Genomic DNA, 16,821 nt, shown 5'->3' on the forward strand with positions numbered 1-16,821 from the left:
GAACATTCTTCCTGCATCTAGTCTGTCCAGTCCTGTTAGAATTTTATAAGTTTCAATGAGATCACCTCTCATTCTTCTAAACTCCAGCAAGTACAAGCCCAATCGACCCAATCTCTCCTCATACGTCATTCCTGCCATCAAGGATGAAAACAAGGATGAGAATTTTAAAATCGAGACGTTGCTTAACTGGGAGCTAATGTAGGTCAGAAAGCACAGGGGAAATGAGTGAGCGGAACTTGGTGCGAGTTAGCAGGTGGGCAGCAGAGTTTTGGATGACCTCAAGTTTATGGAGGGTAGAACTAGGGAGGCCGGCCAGCAGTGCACTGGAATAATCAAGTCTCGAGGTGATAAAGACATGGATGAAGGCTTTTAGCAGCAGATAAGTTGAGGTAAGGGTGGAGATGGGCGATATTACGAAGATGGAAATGGGCGGTCTTAGTGATAGAACGGATATGAGGCAGGAAGCTCAATTCATGATCAAATATGACACCAAGGTTGCGAACAATCTTGGTCAGCCTTAGACAGTTGCCGGGGAGAGAGATCGAATCAGTGTAAAGGGAAGGGAGTTTGTGGCATGAACCGAAGACAATGGCTTCGGTCTTCCCGATATTTCATTGGAGGAAATTTCTACTCATCCAGTGCGGGATGCCCGACAGGGCGGCAGTCGAACACCTTTCGCTCCGGACTCCAGGCGACTGCAATCCCATCCAGGTGGACGATGGTGGAGAGGCGTTGGAGCAGAATTTTGTGGTTAACCGTGTCAAAGGCAGCAGACAGGTCCAGAGGACAAGAAGGGATAGATTACCTTTGTCGCAGTCAATTAGGATGTCATTTGTGACCTTGGCAAGAGCAGTTTCAGTACTGTGACAGGGGCAGAAGCCTGATTGGAGGGATTCAAACAAGGAGTTCAAATAAGACTCGAAAATGGGGTCCAAGATGACGGGGAGTGTGCAGAACGCTATCTTGGTAAAGGGGTTTGCGTGCATGTGCCTAATAACCGCCGGCAGCATGTAGAGCAGCGAGATGATGACGCGAATGGGTGTGCAACGCTGATTTGAAGCCACTGCTGCAATTTTACAACTCCCCACTCCAGCCAATGCCCTGTCTTAAACTCGCACAGCTGCACACAACATTAAGCTGAATGAAGGACCCTCCACCAGTGCTATTTAAAGGGAACATTAAGGTTAGTTGCTGGATTATTTCTTCTGGCTGGTGCAAATGTACACATTTTTGGAGATTTCCTATACATGGCTAAACTTTGAATACTCTACAGGAAGTGGTCTGGTTGCTCTTGCAGTACTTTTTTTGTCATATAAAATATTGTGCTGAAAGAAGTTGCTTCCAGGCATGGGTGGCCTAGTAGGGCTTCCTCTGGGAATTGAACATGACTGGGAGAATGAAGAGAGGCCACACAGAGCAGGACAAACTGCTAGAAGAGGGAAGTGGAGGAGGGGGAGAAGGGGACTCAGCAGGAGGGTCTTCGAGGATTCTCTTACCTCAACTTCAGCGAGGACCAATGCATGAAATGTCTTCGCTTCACAAAAGAGGTTGTCAGTGAAAGCTGCCAACTGCTGCAGCCACAACTGCAGCCTCAAAGCAGCGCAAGGACAGCATTGCCTATGGCTGTCAAGGTGACCGTGGCTCTTAACTTTTATACGTCTGGCTCCTTTCAGGCTGCTGGAGGTAGAAGCAACATCTCGCAGTTTGCAGTGCACTGCTGTATAAGGGGGGTCATTGAGGCTCTCTATACAAAGAGAAACACATTCGTCTCATTCCCTCTTGCCAAAGACAAGCAGGATCGGGTATCAAGATGTGTGGTAGTTGATGTGCCTTCAATAACTCAAAGACAAGGGCCTAGAAATTCGGTTGTGGGTCCGCCAGGGCTTTAGCGCCCGAAATTTTGCGCCGGCGTTAATGCCGCTGCGCCCGATGAAAATTCGGTTGCCCCGGGCCCAGACGGCGGCGGGCGCTAATGGAGGGTTTTTGCGCCTCACTATGGGCGTTCAGTGCAGTTTTGAGGCGCTAATCCCCCGCTGCGGCACCCGAGGCGGTGCGGCAGGCTGGGGTACTGCAGGCCTCCTCCTTCTGTTAAGGAGGAGCTGCCTGCAGCCGACCGCTGGCCGGTCGATTCGCCCGACAAATGAGCCCGGCACCTCGGGGAAGAGCCGGGCTCGCGGGCCACACACATCAGTGCCGCGGGGGGGTGGTGGAGGAGTCCGGGGAGGGAGGTGCGGGCAGGCGGCCGCCGGGAAAGCGGCCGGCCGCCGCTCCACCTTTATGCGCCGGCGCAAAGGTGTGTAACATCCCTTTCAACAATCGTTGGTTGCGGCTGCCACGGGCGAGGCGGCCGCAACTGAATTTGGGCTTGGGGCCGGGTTACCACGGCAACCGGGACGCTGCGCACACCGATGACGTCATCGGTGCCGGCGCAGCGCTACCGGCTAACGCCGATGGTAGGGCCCAACGCAATTTCGTTACCAGCTATAATTCCGGCGCAAGACCCTCTAACGCCTCTAATTGGGCGCTAACCCCACCGAATTTCTAGGCCAAGGAGTTTAAAGGATTCAACTAAAGGCTTTTAATCACTAAGAACATTGCAGCATTGCAGGTCTTCCCACATCGGGTTCGTCTGGTAGGAATGACTCGTACAGCTCTTGAGACCTTTATATGGCAAAAGACAGGGGCGTAGCCAATACACACAATAGGAACAAAAGGGGGCGGTTCACACAATACAAGCAGGTAAAACACATGGGCTGATGAAGGCATATATTTCATCACATTCACCCCTTCTACAGATTTAGTCTGTCCAGGGGTGTGATAGTCCTTCCTGAACATCGCAACAGTACCTCGGGTTCCGACCAGGAGTCCGTGGTGCCCTCCTGGGCATACCCATGTGCTGGGGGTGTTGCAGGTACTTCTGGGGGTGGTGAGGATACCTCTGGGGATGGTGGAGGTTCTTCTGGGGGTGGTGGTGATGGGTCGTCGTCGTCGCTTCCTGCCGAGGCGAGGTCCTTTATGGACACGGTGTCTTCACGCCCGTCGGCGTGCTTGACGTACGCGTACTGTGGGTTTGCGTGGAGTAGGTGTACTGCCTCCACGAGGGGATCCGTTTTGTGGCCCCTCACATGCTCCCGTAACAGGACTGTCCCTGGGGTTGAGAGCCACAAGGGTAGGGATACTCCTGAGGTTGATTTGCGGGGAAAAACAAACATCTTCTCGTGAGGAGTGGCGTCAGTAGCAGTACACAGTAGCGACCTTATCGAGTGGAGTACGTCTGGGAGGACCTCCTGCCAGCGGGAGGTGGGGAGGCCTTTAGACCTTAGTGCTAAGGTGACCGCCTTCCACACTGTCGCGTTCTCCCTCTCCACTTGCCCATTACCCCGGGGGTTATAACTAGTGGTCCGACTCGTGGCTATCCCCTTCGACAGCAGGTATTGGCGCAGTTCATCGCTCATGAACGACGCCCCCCTGTCAGTGTGGATGTAGTTAGGCATGCCGAACGTGCAAAACAGGTTGCCGAGGCACTTGATGACCATGGCACTGGTCATATCTGGGCAGGGGTAGGCGAATGGGAAGCGGGAGTACTCGTCCACAATGTTGAGAAAGTACACATTGCGGTCGGTGGAGGGGAGTGGTCCCTTGAAATCTAAGCTCAGGCGCTCGAATGGCTGTGTAGCTTTGATCAGGTGGGCTCGGTCGGGCCTGAAAAAACGGGGCTTGCATTCCGCACAGGTGCGGCAGTCCCTGGTCATAGACCGGACCTCCTCGATGGAATAGGGCAGGTTACGGGATTTTATAAAGTGGAATAGCCGGGTGACCCCCGGGTGGCAGAGGCCATTGTGGAGGCCCTGTAGCCTGTCCCCCTGGATGCTGGCACACATCCCTCGTGATAGGGCGTCGGGGGATTCGTTGAGGGCCCCCGGCCTATATATTATGTCGTACTCAAACGTGGAGAGTTCGATCCGCCACCTGAGAATTTTGTCGTTCTTGATCTTCCCCCCCTGTTTGTTGTTAAACATGAAGGCTACCGACCGCTGGTTGGTAAGCAGGGTGAAGCGTTTGCCGGCTAGGTAGTGCCTCCAGTGCCGCACTGCCTCCACTATGGCCTGGGCCTCCTTCTCTACCGAGGAGTGCCTGATCTCGGGCCCTTGGAGGGTTCTTGAGAAAAAGGCTACGGGCCGCCCATCCTGGTTGAGGGTGGCTGCTAAAGCGAAGTCGGACGCATCGCTTTCGGCCTGGAAAGGGATGTTTTCGTCCACTGCCCGCAGCGCGGCCTTCTCAATGTCGTGTTTAATGCTGTTGAAGGCGGCGTGGGCCTCGGCCGTGAGCGGGAAGGACGTTGATTTCAGGAGGGGACGGGCCTTGTCGGAATAATTGGGGACCCATTGCGCGTAACAGGAGAAGAACCCCAGGCACCTTTTCAGGGCCTTGGGAGTGTTTGGTAGGGGTAGCTCCCGTAGGGGGCGCAATCGGTCGGGGTCCAGACCGATTTCCCCGTTTTCCACCACGCAGCCCAGGATACAGAGGCGCATGGTGCTAAAGACACACTTATCCTCGTTGTAGGTGAGATTGAGTCTGAGGGCGGTTTTCAGAAATCTCGTGAGGTTCGAGTCGTGGTCTTGCTGGTTGTGGCCGCAGATGGTGACGTTGTCTAGGTATGGGTAGGTGGCTGTTAACTGGTTCTCATCGACCATGCGGTCCATCTCCCGCTGGAAGACCGAGACCCCGTTCGTTACCCCAAAGGGGACTCTGAGGAAGTGGTAGAGACGTCCGTTCGCCTCGAAGGCGGTGTATGGACGGTCCTCCGGCCTAATGGGGAGCTGGTGGTATGCCGATTTTAGGTCGATGGTGGAAAACACCTGGTATTGCGCGATTTGGTTAACCATATCCGCTATGCGGGGCAGAGGGTAGGCGTCTAGCTGGGTGTATAGATTAACCATCTGGCTATAATCTATCACCATCCGCTTCTTTTCGCTACCCTTAACTACTACTACCTGGGCGCGCCACGGGCTGGTACTGCATTCGATGATACCCTCCCGCTTGAGTCTTTCTACTTCCAACGCAATGAACCGTCTATCCTCCCAGCTGTACCGCCTACTCTTGGTCGCTATGGGTCGACAGTTGGGTGCGAGGTTGGCGAACAGAGAGGGCGGCTTGACCTTCAGGGTAGCCAGACCGCACACTGTGAGGGGCGGCTGGGACCCACCGTAGGTAAGCGTGATACTTTGGTGCTGGCACTGGAAGTCCAGACCCAAGATCACACTCACACAGAGATCTGGCATTATCAATAGTTTAAAATCTCTGTAATCATTGCCTTTTACCGACAACATAACTGCGCAGAAACCTGTAATTTTTGAGGTATGAGTCTTATCGGCCATGGCGATTTTGCCCTGTGTGGGGACTATCGTTAGTGAAAGTCATTTTACCAGGCTAGGATGAATAAAGCTTTCGGTGCTCCCGCAGTCAATCAAGCATTTAACCTTGTTCCCGTTTACCTCTATGTCCATCATCGATTTGGACAACGGATGTGGCCTGGATTGATCCACAGTGATCGAGGCCACTAGTGGGTCCTGGAGGTCCGTGTAGTTGGGGCAAGATGGTGGACTCCATGAGGGTGGACAAGATGGCGTCCAAGATGGCCGCCCCCACGGCGCGCACGCGGCGGTGGTGGAGTTGGAGGCGGGGTTCCCTCTGCAGACTTTGCTGAAATGTCCTTTCTTCCCGCATTTAAAACAGGTGGTGCCCTTCGCTGGGCACAGATGCCTGGAGTGTTTGTCCTGGCCGCAGAAGTAGCATTTCGGGCCCCGATGCATCGCGGCAGTAGTGGGGCTCCTGGGTGGAGGCTGGGGCTCCGATGGTGCTGGGCTGGCCTGAGACCTGGGAGGTGAAGATGGCTTCCAAGATGGCGGCCCCCACGGCGCGCACGAGGTGGAGTGGGCCACGTGGCCTGGGGAACAGGATTCAGAGTTCTTCTGGGCCATATCCAGCGATCGCGCTATATCTATAGCCTGTTTTAAGTCCAGTCCCTCCTTTTCAAACAGTTTCTGCCGAATGTAATTTGAACTGAGGCCCGCAATAAGGGAGTCTCGAATCAGCTCCTCCGTGTACACGATGGCAGACACGGCCTTACAGTTACAGTCTCTGCCCAGTACTTTTAGGCTTAGTATAAAGTCCTCTAGTGACTCACCATGCCGCTGCGTGCGAGTAGTCAGAAGATGCCTGGCGTACACCTCGTTTATTGGCCGCACGTAGTGGGCCTTCAGAATGGAGCAGGCATCCCCGTAGCTGGTGGCATCTTGGATGAGAGGGGAGACCCGATGGCTCACCCAGTTTCGCAGGATTCCCAGTTTCATGTCTCCGGTAGCGGTTGCGGCTGCTATGGCGGTGGATGAGTTTGCAATGAAAAATTCGAAGCATCGGAACCAGTATCCGAACTGTGTGGCTGCGTCTGAGGCATGGGGGTCCAGATCCAAGTGCTCTGGTTTCAGGAGTCGATCCATCTTGGTGTTTTAGTGATTAAAATTGATGTGCCTTCAATAACTCAAAGACAAGGAGTTTAAAGGATTCAACTAAAGGCTTTTAATCACTAAGAACATTGCAGCATTGCAGATCTTCCCACATCGGGTTCGTCTGGTAGGAATGACTCATACAGCTCTTGAGACCTTTATATGGCAAAAGACAGGGGCGTAGCCAATACACACAATAGGAACAAAAGGGGGCGGTTCACACAATACAAGCAGGTAAAACACATGGGCTGATGAAGGCATATATTTCACCACAGTAGTATGCTGCATAACCTGGCCATTATGAGTGAACAGCCGTTACCACCACTTATCAAGTGAGATATTGAGGAGCAGGAGCATGAGGAAGAGGAGGAGGAAGAGGAGGAGGAGGAAATGCAACAGGAAATGAAGGAACAGGAAGAGGAAGGCTACAATGTAGCCAACCCCTTCCTGCTCTACATGATCAGGTTATTCATGAGCGATACCAGTAACCTCAACTACATCTCCCCATTCAGCAACAGTCCCACAGTCCTTACCTTTCCTCTATCTCTGACCATCACATTGTCCTCTTTCTGACAACACAAAAATAAAAACCACCAGAAAATGCACATTCAAATCCAATTTTATAAATTTACTTATTAAATAATGCATAGAAAATGAAACTTATCACCCTTGTGCATTCCCTTAGTGCCTGTCTTCCATGTGCCTTTGCCTATCCTAGCACTCCTAAAGAAAGACTTGCATTTATATAGCGCCTTTCACGACCACCGAACGTCCCAAAGTGCTTTACAGCTAATGAGTACTTTAGTCACTGTTGTAATGTAGGAATTGCGGCAGGCAATTTGCACACAGCAAACAGCAATGTGATAATGAACAGATAATCTGTTTTAGTGATGTTGATTGAGGGATAAATATTGGCCAGGACACCGGGGATAACGCCCCTGCTCTTCTTCAAAATAGTGCCATAGGATCTTTTACATCCACCTGAGAGGGTAGACAGTTTAACATCTCATCTGAAAGACAGCACCTCCGACAGTGCAGCACTCCCTCAGTACTGTAGTGGAGTGTCAGCCTAGAGTTTTGTGCTCAAGTTGCTGGAGTGGGACTGTGAACCTGCAACCTTCTGACTCAGAGGCAAGGGTGCTACCAACTGAGCCACAGCTAACACTGTGAAGTCCAACAAAGTGCTTCCCCAGTGGCTACAGCATGGATGGTGGAAGGCTGCTGACCTTCAACTGAGGAGCCTGCAGATGGCCTTGGCGGATGACCTCGAGCAGCATAGGCCTAGAGGGCCTAGCTTTAGACTGCACTATCTCGGCCTGGGCTATCTGGCTGACAGGCAATAGCAAGGGAGTGGAGGAGTGGCAAAGGGTGGGTGCAGGAATGCTGTCAGCCTGAGAGAGGACAGCAGGTTCTTGTTCCATGGAGCCACTGCCACTCTCCCAGGACGACACCTCAACAATTCTACTTATCTGTTGGAGAACAAATTGATAGACTGCTGTGACGCCCTGGAAACCCCTTTGAACAGTGGTATCGATGGCAGTATTCTGAGTTTGCAAGGCAGCAGTCTGAGATTCCACTGCAGCACTCAGACTTCTGACATAAGCTGTTTGTGCTGCAATGGAAGCTGTGACATCGGTCATCAGACGCTGCATCACGGTGGGTTCTACAGGTGTGTTGGTAGAGGTAACTACCTGTTCCAGGTAGGAAAGGATGGGCTTCAAACTCTGCTTAAAGCCCTGTGCCAAGTTGGAGCTGGACTCCTGCATGCTCCTTGATATTGTGCACAGGCTTTCTGGCAGGCTTTCCAGTGCACCAAGCATTTGATTGTATATGCCCATCAGCCTCCTGTAGCCTGGGCCATCGAAGTCCTCATCTGACACCTCTGCAGCAGAACTAGTGTGCGACCTCACCCTCCGGTAAGCTGGCACCTGCGCTATTCTTTCCCCCTGCCCTGACTCCAGCACACTTGTGCTCAGTGTCTCACCACGTGCAGATCCTTCCTCTCTCCTAGCCTCTAAAATATGCGCAGTGTCAGTCTCTGAGCTGGTGGCTGTGAGTGTAGGTTCAAGTGATGGTGTCTCTTCATCTTCACTGTCTTCTTCCTCCTCTGACTGGGAAGGTTCCAGTTCTTGGGTATCTGAAATAAAAAAGGGACAAGGGTTGGGTTGTGGTGAGAGAAGAGGAAAAAGAAGTGTGTGCTTACACCACCTGCAGCTGGTGAGTCAGAAGAAATTGTGAGATGAGGGAGAAGTGGGATAAGAGGAGGATTCGCTATGCAGATAGCCTTATCATTGATCCTTCCAGCACGGCCAGTGGCTACAGCCTCAGCAATACCCCATCTCATGATGGCCAGCATTGTCTCCTCCATGGAGGTTAAAACATGCAGGTGTGCTTCTTCTCCTCCTGTTCTTTCCTGCTGCCTCCTGTTATGCGCCACCTTCTCCTGCAAGAAAGAAGGAAGTGTGTCAGTGAATGTCCTGCAATATGTTTGGGTGATGTGGCTGTCATGGTTGCCAGTGTTTGCGTGGTGTGAGTTATTGGTGCGTGGCCTGCCACAGTGCTGAGTGTGTGAGGGCGAGGTGAAGGGTTGAGTACTGATTGATAGAGATTGTTGGTAGGTGGGTGATGGGGGGTGTAGTGAATTGAGCAGTGGATGAGGCTAGTGGTGCAGTTGCTAGGATATGTCATTTGAAAATTGAACTCACTCACCCTGACAACTCATGTCAGATCGTTAAATTTCTTCCTGCACTACATCCATGTTCTTGGAGCTACACTTCTGGCATTGACCTCTGCCGCTACTTCTTCCCACTGCCTCATGAACATATGTCTCGAGGGCCTCCTGCCCCTACAGATACAGGATGTCTCTCCTCTCCACGCTGTGCACCAAGTGCATTAGCAGAAACCTTGATGCATGCTCTCTTGCAGGTTGAGCCATCTTAGAAAAATCTTCAGAAGCAATTTGCAACTCACGATACTGGGCCCCTGCTGATGTGTGCAGCCAATGAACAGCGCAGGTAGTACTGGCTGCATGCACCAATCATGAAAATCAGCAGGCAGCGCAAATTTAACGTCCTGTCTGCAGCGCAATGAACAGGCGCGGGTTAATCATTTTCGGGTCTTATCCAATTTAACCCCCACGATCTCCTCAACAAAAAATTTAATCAAAGCATTTCCACCTACACTATCCCTGTTTCTTATTGCTCACAGAACTTACTCCTCCTCAACATAGCAATGTAAATATTATTGGAATTTCATTAAGTTCCCATGGATCATATTACAGTCTGCTTCAAGTCTACTTGTCAAACATCCTTTTACATCAAAACTCACAAAGTATTTACTTAATAATTTATATAAGAGGGTTTTGTGGGTTAGCTGAGTGTCTGAAATATAGGGAAACCATCCATATTCTTAATAGTCACCAGACTATACCACTGAGAAATGTACATCAGTAGAGTGTATGCTCTCTCTTTGTCAGGACACATCCCACTTAACTAAGTCCAGATAGCTGTAATTGTGCACAGGGCACTGCTGGGGTTTAACTAGCTAAAACCGCACAGCACTGGTGAGCTTCCCATTACTTGGCTACTCGACACATCAAAGGTGTCAGCTTGGCTCAGTGGGTAGCACTCTTGCCTCTAAGTCAGAGGAACAGTTGTGAGTTTATGCCCCACCTTAGAACTTGTAGTACACAATTTAGACTGACATTGTTGAAGTACTGAAGGAGTGCTGCAGTATTAGAGGTACTATCTTTCCGATGAGATATTAAACTGAGGTCTGTTTGGGTGGTGTAGTGTCTGAGTATAAATAATACACGGACTGCAGGAGAAAAATAATAACAGGTATTTACTGAACAGAGGGTACTCTTTTTGTTTGGACCCAAAAAAAAAACCAATTGGACTGTAAATAAACAAAAGTTCAACTAAAACTTAACAAATCAAATTACAATTTGGTTTTCCGGGTTGATAATGCACTCCACTCCCCGCGGCGCCCACCGGTCGCAGAAATACTCAAGCGCGCCGGCGGACACCGCGTGCTCCATCTCCAGGGCCACCCGGGCGCGAACATGGCTGCGGAAGAGAGGCAGGCAATCCGGCTGGACGACCCCCTCGACCGCCCGCTGCCTGGACCAATTGATGGCTCTTTTAGCCAGGCCCAGGAGCAGGCCCACAAGGAGGTCCTCCAACCTGTCCGCTCCCTTCCGCATCGGGTGACCGTAGATCAAGAGCGTGGGACTGAAGTGCAACCAAAAATCGAGGAGCAGCCCCTTCAAGCAGTGAAAGAGGGGCTGCAACCTCTCACACTCCATATAAACGTGAAACACGGACTCCTCCAGGCCGCAAAAAATGCAGACGGCCTGGGAGTCCGTGAACCTACTTAAAACCTTATTGCACGGGATCGCTCCGTGCAACACCCTCCAGGCCAAGTCCCCGATGGAACAAGGGAGGACTCCCGCGTAGAGAGCCCTCCGTTGGGGACCTCCACCACCGCCAGTCGGCAAGACGCCACGCCAAGGCGTGTCTGGACGGTAGACGAAGATGGCAAAGTGGAGAGTGTGCAGGAGCAACCTGTACAGGAAACCCCTCCGCGCGGAATGAAAAGGCACGGAGGGTATTTCCTTGAGACGGCTCAAGTTGTGAGGCGCCGGTTCCCGAGGGGAGTTTCGGGGCTGGGCGCCGATGAGGAATTCCGTCCGAACGCGGGAAAGCTCGGACGGGATCGCCCCACGTGCTTGAGCCGCCTCGATACACCTAGTGGAGTCGTGGCCCAGTGCCACTTTCACCGATTCGATGGCTTCGACCGCGAGCCAGACGTTGGCCCAGGACAGGTGCCGTGCCAGCTCCTCTGGCGCCATCCAGCCCGCTCCTCCGCCATCGAGCAGGTCCCCGACTCTGGTCACCTTGCCAGGCACAGCCCTGCCCTCCGCCAGCCGCCCGAACCCGCGTTCGTGGGGGTGCGGATTCCTGAGCAGCGGCTCCCGAAGGAGAGCCGCCGCTCCTGACGGGGGCGAGCTCTGCCTGGAAGCGACGTAGTTCCAAACCCATAGCAGTTCCTGGTAGAAGACAGGCAGCTCCCGCAGGCCAGCACGCCTGCCGCCAACTTTCGCGAACAGGAGCTGCGTGTCATAATTGAGGCCGTGCAGCTGGCGGAAGAAAAACGTCGCCAGCGTACACCATCTCGGAGGATTCTCGACGTACAGGTATCCCTGCAGCGTCTGAAGACGGAAAGTCGCAGCCTGGGTGCGAAGGCACACCAGCGCCTGGCCGCCCTCCCTAAGCGGGAGACACAGAACTGCGGCAGAGACCCAGTGCTTCCTTTTGTCCCAGAAGAAGTCGATGAGCTTCTTCTGCATCTTGGCGACAAACGCAGGGGGAGGGATCAAAGTGACCAACCGGTACCACAACATGGCGGCCACCAGCTGGTTTATGACCAGCGCTCGACCCCTGTAGGACAACACTCGGAGCAGTCCTGTCCAGCGTCCTAGGCGAGCGGTGACTTTGGCCTCCAGCTCTTGCCAGTTCGCCGGCCAGGCGTCCTCGGCAGGGCTAAGGTAGACTCCCAATAGAGGAGGTGCGTGGTGCTCCAGGCAAAAGGCCTGAACTCCTCCGGCAGGGAGTCCACCCGCCACTGACCCACCAGGAGTCCGGAACATTTCTCCCAGTTGATCTTGGCGGAGGATGCGTCCGAGTAAATCTGCTGGCATTCCCGAATCCCCCGCAAGTCAGCGGGATCCGTGACCGTGAGGAGCACGTCATCGGCGTAAGCTGAGAGGACCAACTCCACGCCCGGCCCTTGCAGAGCCAGTCCCGTCAACCTCTTCCGCAAGAGGCGCAGGAAAGGCTCCACGCAAATGGCGTATAACTGACCGGACATGGGGCATCCCTGACGCACCCCCCTCCTGAAGCGAAGGGGCGCCGTCAAGGACCCGTTAACTTTAATCAGACACTCCGCGGCGGCGTACAGAAGTCGGATCCGGGCGACGAAATGCGTCCCGAACCTGAATGCGCGCAGCGTCCCGAAGAAATACTCGTGATCCACCCTGTCGAACGCCTTCTCCTGATCCAGGGAAAGGAAGGCGACCGACAGACCAGCCCTCTGGGAGTGGTGGACCAGGTCCCGGACCAGATGGATGTTATCATGGATGGTCCGGCCCGGGACCGTGTAGGACTGGTCGGGGTGGATCATGTGGGCCAGCACGGTGCCAAGGCGAACAGACATGGCCCTGGCAAAAAACTTATAGTCCGTGCTGAGGAGGGAGACCGGGCGCCAGTTCTTAAGGAGGCGGAGATCGCCCTACTTAAGCAGCAGGACAATGACCGTCCTGCGCCAAGAGAGGGGCATCTCCCCGGTCGCCAAACTTTCCCCCAGGACCCGCGCGTAGTTGCCCCCCCCAAGACGTCCCAGAACGCCCTGTGGAACTCCACGGTCAGCCCGTCCAGCCCCGGGGACTTTCCCCTAGAGAGCTGGCGGAGGGCGCCGGTCAGCTCCGCCAGGCTTAGCGGAGCATGCAATTTTTCGGCGCCCTCCGGGCTGACCTTCGGCAGGTCCTCCCACAAAACTCTGCACGCATCCTCGCTGGACAGATCCGGAGAGAACAGAGCCCCGTAATAGGCGCGGGTCTCCGCGCTGATTCCCTCCGGATCCGAGACCAGTGATCCGTCATCGGCCAGCAGCCCCAAGAGCTGCTTACGGACCCCCCGTCTTTTTTCCAGCGAGTAGAAGGGGGAGCCGCGGTCCAGGTCCCGCAGCAGCTGGATCCGCGAACTCACGTACGCGCCTCGGGACCCGACGACCTGCAGGTCCTTCAGCGCGCCCTTCTTCTCTTCGTACACCTTCCGCAGGGCCGGGTGCTCGACGACCTGACTGAGACGGGACTCCAGGTCGAGCACCTCCTTCTCCAACCGCCCGACCCGGGCCTCCCGCCTCTTGGTCGACCCCTTCGCATACTCCTGACAGAAGAGACGGATGTGAGCCTTGCCCACATCCCACCATAGCCTCAAGGAGGGGAAGCCCCACCGCTTCCTTCTCCAGTCGGTCCAGAACCGACGAAATGAATCCCGGAACCGCGCGTCCTCCAGCAGCAGGTTGTTAAAATGCCAGTCCGCGCGCGCAGCGGAGTGAGCTCCGCCCACACCAGGTGGTGGTCCGTGCATGGCACCGGCCGCATGGAAGCCGCCGGAATGCAGGAGACGTACGCCTGGGAAATGTAGAGGCGGTCGATTCTGGACCTTCCTCCCCCAGACCTCACGCTACTGAAGGCACTGGAGTCGGGGTGGAGATTTCGCCAGACGTCCACCAAGTCGAAGGACCCGACCAGGTCCCTCAACTTCTCCATCGCCACCGGGCTTCACGGGGGACCCGAACGGTCCCTCGCCTCGAGGGTGCAGTTAAATTCCCCCCCCCGAGGATGACGCACTCGCCCGCGTCGACGGAGCCCAAAAGAGCTGACACTTCGAAGAAGCGCACTTGCTGCGCACCGGTCTGAGGAGCGTACACGTTCACTAGATGGAGCGGCATGCCCCCCAGGTGAACAGTGACCTGGAGCAAGCGGCCCGGCACATGCTCCTTGACCCCCAAAATCTCCGGCTGAAAATGCGGGGCCAGCAAGATAGCCACCCTGCTAGAATTGTTGGAGAGGTGACTCATGCTGACCCCTCCTTACCACTCCAGGAGCCATGTGGCTTCGTCTCCCGGAACGGTGTGGGTTTCTTGCAGGAAACACACCGCATACTTCCCGTCCCGAAGGACCGAGAAGTTGTTGAATCTGCGGCGCGCCTCCCTGCTGCCGTTGATGTTGAGGCTGGCTATGGTTATCTTCATGTCAGAAGCATAGTGCAAACTCTACCTACACCTAACGGGGGGAGGGAGCGCAGCCGCTGGTCAGCCGCCACTTCCTCAGCAGCCCAGTGAGAAACGTTCTGAGCCAACGCAGCTCGAGCGGGTCCACGCCCTCGTCCGCGCCCATGATTTTAACGGCGGCGCGGATGGACACGATGAGCAGCGCCAGCTCCGACCACCTGTCGAGGGCCAGCCGGATCTTATTTTGCCGACGCCGGCACATGGCCATAAAGTCCCGGAGTTCCCTTACGGGAATGAGGAGAGACTCGGCGAGGGGCACGAGGTCATCCAGCGCCTCGTTGACGGTGGAGTCCAAATCGTCCTCCGTGCCCATCACCGAGTCCCCATCCTCCTCCAGGGGGTCATCACCAGCGGCCGACCCGTCCGTCGCGCAGTGCGCAGCGAACGGCTCGGCCGCACCAGCCGGCCCCGCCTCCGCCCGGATCCCACCCCCAGGATCGGCAGCAGAGGATTCCTCCCTGGGCTCCTCTAGGGGCGCCGGGCCAGAAGACGGCGAAGGTTCGGAGTCCCCCCCCGCCTCAGACGCCAGAACGACCGGAGAAACCTGGGAGAGAACAATTCCCAGCTCCTCCAGTACGTCCGGCACCAGAGACGCAGCCAGGGGGCCATCCTCCTCCCCGCCACCAGCCTCCGAACCAGCAGATGGGGTGTTTTCAATTAAAACCTCCACTGGGACGAGCAGCCCCTGGGAGATGTCCGGGTCGCATTGGGCGAGCTCATTTTCCTCGAGCTCGCCCGACCCAGACCCCAGGCCGCCCGACCCGGTGAGGGGTAACAGCACCGATAAAATGTCAATCACCGCCGCGGGTCGTCCCGCGCCCACCCCCACGGGCAGGGTCTCGTCCCCATCCCCAGGAGGCACGTGCCAGACAGACCCATCTGCCTCAGCCTCCCGAGGGACAGGCGACCCCTGCCAATCTCGGTGGTAATGACAGCGAGGGGGGGGGCGCAGTACCCGCGGCGGGCGACGACTCCCCCTGCTCGGAGGGACCTTCCTCCTCCCGGTCCTCCTCCTCTTCCAGGGGGTCGCGCCTTCTTTTTAACGCGGAGGGAGTGAGGGAGACCTCCATGTCTGCAGGGGCCTCCTCGTCCGCTCCCTCCGGCGGAGCAGGTTTGTCGGGTTCCTCGGGCCTGAGCCCGGCCGCAGGTATTGGCGATTCCGCTACGGCGGTTGCGGCCACAGGCTCGGGCACGAGGCCCCCCCCCACTAGCGTCTGCCCCGATTAACTCCGTGAGGAGCGCGGGTGTAAGGGGCGCAAGGGGCAAGGGCTGGCCATCCACGGGGGGACCCGCCCTAAGGTGTTTATTTTTTCGCCGCGCCTTCTTTCCGGCCGGATGCGCTCCCTCCCCCCCGCCGGAGGCCTTGGTGGCATCGGCCTCCGACGTCGACCGCACATCAGACGTTCCCGACGCGCGGGCAGATCCGGGGGGAGGAGCGGCGGCAGCGCCAGCCTCAGCCGCACGAGATGATCCGGCGGCCTTGGAGGCGGGGCAGTTTTTCCGGATGTGCCCCACCTCCTTGCAGGCGTGGCACCGCACACCGTCCGACGTCCAGAAGACGCGATAGGCGGTCCCCTCGTGGTGGACAACGAACGCCCCGTCGGTGTCCTCCTCCCGCGCCAGCTGGATAAACAGCTGGTGCCGGAAGGAGAAGACGTGGCGAAGGCTGGCTTCCCGGAAGCCGAGCGGGATGGGTGTAATCCCTGACCTCACCTCCCCAAGTTGGCATAAATGGGGGAGGAGGAGCTCACCAGGAACATAGGGCAGGACGTTCGAGATGACGATCCTCTGCGCGGTGGCCTCGAGAGGATCCACCGGCAGGAAGGTCCCGCCCACGGTGAGCCCCTTGGCGACGGCCAGGGACACCGCCCGCTCCGACCCCAGGAAGAACACAGCCTTCACGTACATTTTTGAGGCCACGACGATGGCTGAGGGGCCGACAACCCCAGCCATGGCTTTAACGCAGGCCTCAATGGTCATAGTGGGGTGAGTGTAGCTCTTCACCCGAAGCTTTTTTGTCATAAGTTTAAAAGGTGACGGGGCAGCAGAAGCAGCGGAAGCAGCTGTGGCTGTGGCTGCCACTCCCGCATAAGTCCTGGCTGGCCCCGCCACCGGCGAAGATGCAGTCGCCATTAAGGGGTGTTTTTATACGGGTTACACTCACCCCAAGTCACAGGCCTGAAGGTGTTAATGGCCTCAGGTATTTTTTGGTCCTCTATTGAGCAGAGGGAGCTGTTTAAAATGAAGACACACCTCTCCCCTTATTGATTGAAATTGGGAGAGGGGCCTTCTCCCCTCTGCTCAATAGGCAATTAATAAAAAGAGATTGATGCACCATCAATTACTCAAAAGACTGAGGTTAAGCGAGTAACAACCAGGCTTTTATTAACTGAAGAATGAAGGTCTAGTCTCGAGTGGTCGACCCGTCCAGAATACTAAGGGACTGGGAGGCAGTCAC

General features: G+C 55.6%; 1 pseudogene; it reads right to left on the reverse strand.

Moving 5' to 3' along the window:
• Window positions 1-7,141: 7,141 nt before the first annotated feature.
• Window positions 7,142-9,228, reverse strand: LOC147114708 (uncharacterized; annotated as a pseudogene).
• Window positions 9,229-16,821: the final 7,593 nt, after the last annotated feature.

The sequence above is a fragment of the Somniosus microcephalus genome, chromosome 7, assembly GCF_052327205.1.
Source record: "Somniosus microcephalus isolate GS21.2 chromosome 7, FLI_Smic_1.0, whole genome shotgun sequence".
Lineage (NCBI taxonomy): Eukaryota > Metazoa > Chordata > Chondrichthyes > Squaliformes > Somniosidae > Somniosus > Somniosus microcephalus.